Below are 6,151 nucleotides of genomic sequence, written 5' to 3'. Positions count from 1 at the left end.
GCACAAGGCTGTCCTTCGACATGCAGGAATGTTCCAATCTTTCAGCCAATTGCAAGCAGTTAGAGTATTAAAGTGACAGTAACACCAACTGATGCATGCTCAATTTGCCAGCAGAGAGTGCTGTGATGCTCTTTGCTCTTGAGAATAATCTCCAGCTGTTTTATACAGGATGCTCCAATTGCTTCGATTTTCAGGTTTGTTAAGTGAATCATGAATGAATGAATGATTACAATAAATAAATCTTTACTACTATCAGAGATATCCATGTAGTATTGGCATTCTACATATGCATCATAGCCACCCTTATAGCAAAGATGAATTTAAATAAACTAATATAATAGTCCTTTGACCTGGATCTTAACCTGCATGTCATGTCTGAAATTATATGTGTTTCTTTCCACTGAAGTTGTTTTAGCTAATTTCACTTGCAGTTGATTCACACAACTTTCCTAATATGATGAAATGTGGGTACGCTCAATACTTGTGGCAATTCAGTTAATAATTTTAAATTAATTGCTTCACTGCATGACTTCTTTTGGGTTTCTAATCAGGGGAAACAATCTACTTTAACAATTAAAGTAGTACAATTTAACAAGTAAAGTAGTACAATTCATGGTCTTCCTTGCATTAAATACTATAGCATAGAAAGGTTAAGATGCATTGAATGGACAGTGTCCACAAAAGCTTATGCCAGAATAAATTTGTTAGTCTTTAAAATGCCACAAGACTCTTTATTCTTATAGTATAGAAAATGTCCCTAATTCTGTATCTCCTGTGAGATGCATGATCTTTCAGATTCTTAATTTGGATTTATTTTTTTCCTTCATGTTCACCATCATGTCTTTTGCATTTTTAAAAAAGGCGCCAAGGTTTGCATACATTCACTATGGTAAAATATCTACAATTGTGTGCTGTTCCCAAGCATAATTCTGTGAATCTAATGTATGTAAATTAGGTGGAAGGGTAATTAAGACGCATTTCTGGCATGAAGAGGGCAAAAAGAAAAATATATCCTAACCTCATTCCTAAATGTTTTTTAGTGTAATTGTAGTTGCTATATGTGTGTGTATGTACTATGTGTGATGTTTGTTTAGATGTTGTTGGAAAAATAAAAATGATGTATGAAAATTGTGTGCTGTTCCCACAACATATGTAATGCTATAACATGATCCTGTATAGCTCAGGGAAATTTCAATTATGCTTGAAAGACACAACAATTAATGTGAGTTTGAGAGCTGCATCATGTTATACATTTCTTTCATGGAAAGGACTTCCATTTAAGAAATAGTATGAAGTTGGTATCTTTGTAAGCTGTGCAGTACATGAAGCAACATGCACAATCAGGACATGACAAAGTCAGGTAGTGGTTTGAGCTAAATTTTAAACAGAATGTACAAGAACACATCTTTTCTCTCTGCAGAAGATGAGGAATGGGGGGGGGGAGTTTTTAGAAACTTTGAAACTTGCAACAGAGGTTATAGAAGAGCTGGAAAAACCAGTTTCTTCCCCAGAACAAGGAATGCTGGTAATCTCTAATTATTCAGGCTTCAAAGGCTACTCTTGGGAGGTCAAAATAGGATTCAGTTTTGTGCATTCTGTATTTCTGCTTTTTGTGTATGTCTGCCTTTGTGCGCAAATGCTAGCATAGGAGAAAGAATGGAGTAGCCTAACCTACTTCACAGAGTTGTTGTGACAGTGGAACAGGAGGAGAAGGAACCATGTACGCCTACTCTAGCTTCTTAGAGGAAAGGTGTGGAATAAATAAATCATAAAACTGGCTGTATAAATTGGATCAGGGCTGACATTTATTTTCAATGTAAGGATTCAATCCCGGAATATAAAGACGGTGGAAGTGCCCCAAGGCAGGTGCAAAGCAACAGGTATGTTTTTGGTAAACAACCACCACGAGGGCTGTGGACTGAAAGCACACAATACAGCAACCTTCCTGAAACTAAGCAGTGCTGCATCTGATTAGTGCCTGCATAAGAGACCCTTTGGGAACCATGTACATACTTCTTGACTCCTACTGAATAGGTGGATATAAACGAAAAAGGAGGCTAAGGGGAGAACTGATAGAGGTGTACAAAATTATGTATGGTGTGGAGAATGTGGATAAGGAGACGTTTTTCTCCTTCTCCTGTAATTTTAGAATCCGGTAATCCCATGAAGCTAATGAGTGAGAGGTTCAGGACAGTTAGGAGGAAGGACGTCTTCACACAGCACTTAGTTACACTGTGGAATTCGCTACCACAAGATGTGGTGATGGCCACCAATTTGGATAAGTGGGTAGGATAAATCCCTGGTAAATAAGGCTATCAATGGATACTATGCCTGATGGTTGTGTGCTTCCTCCAGTATTCGAGGCAGTAAGCCTGTGTGCGCCAGTTGCTGGGGAACATGGGCAGGTTGGCCCATGTTGCCTCATGTCCTTCTTTGTTGGTCCCTGGTCAACAGCAGGTTGGCCATTGTGTGAACAGAATGCTGGACTAGATGAACCCTCGGTCTGATCCTGCAAGGCTCTTATGTATGCATTAAATAAACAGACATATGCCCTGGATCACCGTTTCTAGAATTTAAGCATTGTTGCTTTACTTACAGCCCCTTTATTAAGTTTATACAGCAAGAGATAAAATACAGGACCATTCGGAGACCAAGAGAACAAATCTCAGCTCACAGTAAGATCTTAAGCCTGTTTACTCAGAAGTCAGTGGGACGTACTTTATATTTTTACTATTACATTTATATCTTGCCTTTCCCCCCTCGTACTTTTTCCACGTACTCATCTCCATGTTATCTCTCCAGTACATCTACAACGGCACTTCCAACAAGGCCAAAGAAAAGTGCAACACCCAGCCCGAAGCAGCCCCGGGGCTGCATCAGCCTGCAAAGAAACTTCCACACGCCCCACCAAGGGCCACGCCCACTCCCCTTCGCAGGCCCTCCCGCCTTCGCCTGAAGGGAGCAAAATCACAGAGTCCTACAATTGTCCGAGTGGCTAGAGCGGTCCAGATTGAGCTCTTTCTCGACGCTGCCCTCTTCAGTTTCCCCCGTGCGGCCGGATTCCCACATCCGGGTTGAAGCTGGCGTGTTTCCGGTGGCGGCTGCGATGATCGAGGGGGCGGGGGGGAAAGCAGAAAAAAGAAAAGGGAAAAAGAGGACGGGGTTGCGGAGCGACGGCGGCTAATTCCGAGCGGGGCCTAGAACGAGGTAGGGGGTGCAGGTTGTGGGGTGGGGCTGCTCTTGCCTCTGAGGCGTCAGGGGGTGGCTTTGACGGGTGCGGGGCGGTGACATTGAAGGGCGTGCGTGTTTTGTTTTGAGGTACCTGGGGGCGCCTGAGGGAGGGAGGGAGCGGGGATGGCTGTGGCGGAGCAGCTCGACGGCACCTGCGCTGCTGGCGGTTGGACCGACGGACCGGCAAGCGCAAGGCTTCGGGCGAGGAGCTCGCGTTGAAAGGCTGCGAGGCGCCTCTGGATGTAGCGGGGTGGACCGAGGGTGGCAGCGGCAGCAGTCCTGGACGCCCCCAGTAGCCGTTAAGGCCCCTTGGGCTCAGCGGGGCTTTCGTCTGAGTCCGCAGGCCTTGGGCTTCGCTGAGAGAAGGTTGGTCTCGGGCTTGTGGCCGCTGTGAGAGTGTGTGTGGCGGTCAGTCAGGCTGGCGAGGAAGAGGGTGAGGGAAGTCCAGGAGCCAGTGTGGGTAGTAGATAATTTTGCCCTGGGACCGGCAAGACCCAATCACTTTTCTGCAGCGAAGTTCACTGAGTGGCTTTTTCAGGGCGTGAGGTTTAAAAGACGGGAGGAAGAGAAGCCCCGTGTCCGTGGTCCTGAGCTCCTTTAAAAGAGAGAGAGGGGGGGGGGAATATATGGCTATAAGTGTGTGTGTTTTAAAGGGTAAAAAAGGCAGGTTCCTGCCCCGAGGCGCTTATAGCTCTGCAAAAAGCAAACACGCCCGCTTAAGAACAGCTCGCATAAATCCTCCATTCAATAGGTTGAGTGGGAAAATTAGGTGGTGGTGGGTTCTGAGGGGAGAGGATCTGTCGGGAATGAGATTTGGCGTTGTGTTAAAGGAGATACTTTGCAATTGAAACCTTGGCAGAACCTTAATAAGGTTTGGGACGGGGGCGGTTCTGAGAGGTGAATTGTTACAGGAGAACTGTTCGAGATGTGGCATTGGGGGGGGGGGATTTTTGATGCGTAAAGAGATTCTGGCTGAGTTCGGACGACACGCTAATCAACGGATGTTTCCCGTTCTGTTCCTATTACACACACACACACACACACACACACACCTTGATTAGCGTGTGTCTGAACTCAGCCACTGGTTTGCTTATGGGGGAGGAATATGGCTGGAGACTTTTGAGGAAGACAAGAGGTTGCCTTGTAATGTCTGGAAGAACCAGTGACATAGATTGTAATGGGATTTGAGCATTATTGGCCGTTGCCTTGTGCTCCCCACCCACACTAAAGTTTATCAGGCTGCTTCTCTGAGGAACCATGTGTGTTTGGGGATGGGCCTGGGAGAAATCAACTTCAGTATGCAGTTGATGCATTCATGCTATGGGTCCCTTACTGGGAGCTTGAAGAGCTGGTTTTGTTAAAAGAAGAAACTAGTGAAGGTGGAGACAAGAGTTTACAAATACCTTGCTTAATGGATGCTCTGGTGAAGGATCCTGTGGCAAATCCCTGCTTAAGGCTGAAAGAAGATCTGGTATAGCTGTAGCTGGTCATCCAAAGCAGTTTTCCTCTGACACTTTAAGGAAGTGTTTTGCTATAGTTCAAGAGCACTGATGATGACAGAGAGCTAATCCTGTTTGTGGCAGTAAAGCAGGTTTTTGTTGCCTAAATTCAGTTGGGCTAGTAACAAGTAGGGGAATAATTAAAATATTTCAGGCCCCATTCTCTTACCTAAGTTAAGGTATCCAGATGTGGGGTGGAACATGTCCTTTCACCTCTGGGAAAACATACCCAGGATTTCTGGAATCAGAACACTTTGCAAACTATAGGAAAAATTGGGATTGGCCGAAACAGAAATGTCATTTCCAAGCATGAAGACTCCAAAAGATCCAAGCAGGAAGACTCCAAAATTTGTCTTGATTTATAGTTTTATGCAACTACAACTCCTGTCTCTGATCATTCACCATGCTGGCTGGGACTGATGAGAATATTCATTTAATCACAACTGGAGGGCCACAGCACCCTCACCTCTACTCTAGAAACTTGTAAGGTATCCTTTATTTGTTGTATAAATGCATGCAGGAAAACACAGATCTCTGCAACAGGGTCTTGGAAGTAAAACAGTGATACAAGATGTGGTGGATGTGAAAAAGTTCATGAAAATGTACAAGATACATTGAATTTCCCCCAGAATAAGCATTTGTGGAGTTAGACTAATGCCTGAGTTTAACTTTGGTATATATGGGAAGCGGTAAAGTAAAATGGTCAATTGGGCTACAATCCTAAACACACTTTCTAGGAAATAAGCCACTTTAAATGCTGTGGGTCTTCCTTCCAGGCAAACATGTAGAGGATTTTGCTCTTTCAGTAAAGAGTTACCATTCAGTTTTGATTCAACATCTTTTCACTGTGATAAACAATTTACTCTAACTTGTTGTTTAAGATCTTGTATGATAGCAGTAGATGGGCTTGTATTGCTGTGGCAACTCTTGTACATCATGGTTTAAAAGTACAAAATATTTCTGTTTACTGTTGCATTACTGGGTATGATCTGAGGTTGCGATATAATTATTTATTTTATTCTTCAACATTATGATATGTTTGTTCCATGTCAGCATTTCCTTGCTTTTAATTTTAAGATTAGAACAGATATCAGAGTTGTCTGTTAATCTAGAAAAATACTTTCAAGAGTTATGAGCTGGGAACTTTATGCAAAGTTGTTCTGCAATACCTATGTAATATTAAAGCTGCAATTACGTTCTTGTTGCAAATCAGTAGCTTGTCTTGACAAAAGCCCTTATGATCTATACAAAATAAGCATTTGAGTGGTGTAAAAAAGTGTAACTTTAATAATAATTCATGTGCATGTGGTTAGATATTTCCTAGATGTGACTTAGATGTTTGCACTAAGAATAAACTTTTATTGGAACATCCTCTTCAAAATAACAGGCTGAATTGATTCCTGGCTGTAACTTCATGGCAC

General features: G+C 43.2%; 1 protein-coding gene across 5 annotated transcripts in view; it reads left to right on the top strand.

The window, feature by feature from the left end:
* The first annotated feature begins 3,103 nt into the window (after positions 1-3,103).
* RNF41 (ring finger protein 41) overlaps positions 3,104-6,151 on the top strand; it is a 30,430-nt gene continuing 27,382 nt past the window's right edge. For all 5 annotated transcript variants that reach the window (XM_063119815.1, XM_063119813.1, XM_063119814.1 and 2 more), the window contains exon 1: positions 3,104-3,207. The gene's annotated coding sequence lies outside the window, so the exon portion shown is untranslated. The remainder of the gene's footprint in view (positions 3,208-6,151) is intronic.

This window comes from Elgaria multicarinata, chromosome 3 (assembly GCF_023053635.1).
Source record: "Elgaria multicarinata webbii isolate HBS135686 ecotype San Diego chromosome 3, rElgMul1.1.pri, whole genome shotgun sequence".
Taxonomy (NCBI): domain Eukaryota; kingdom Metazoa; phylum Chordata; class Lepidosauria; order Squamata; family Anguidae; genus Elgaria; species Elgaria multicarinata.
This window is presented reverse-complemented; position numbering and strand designations above follow the sequence as displayed.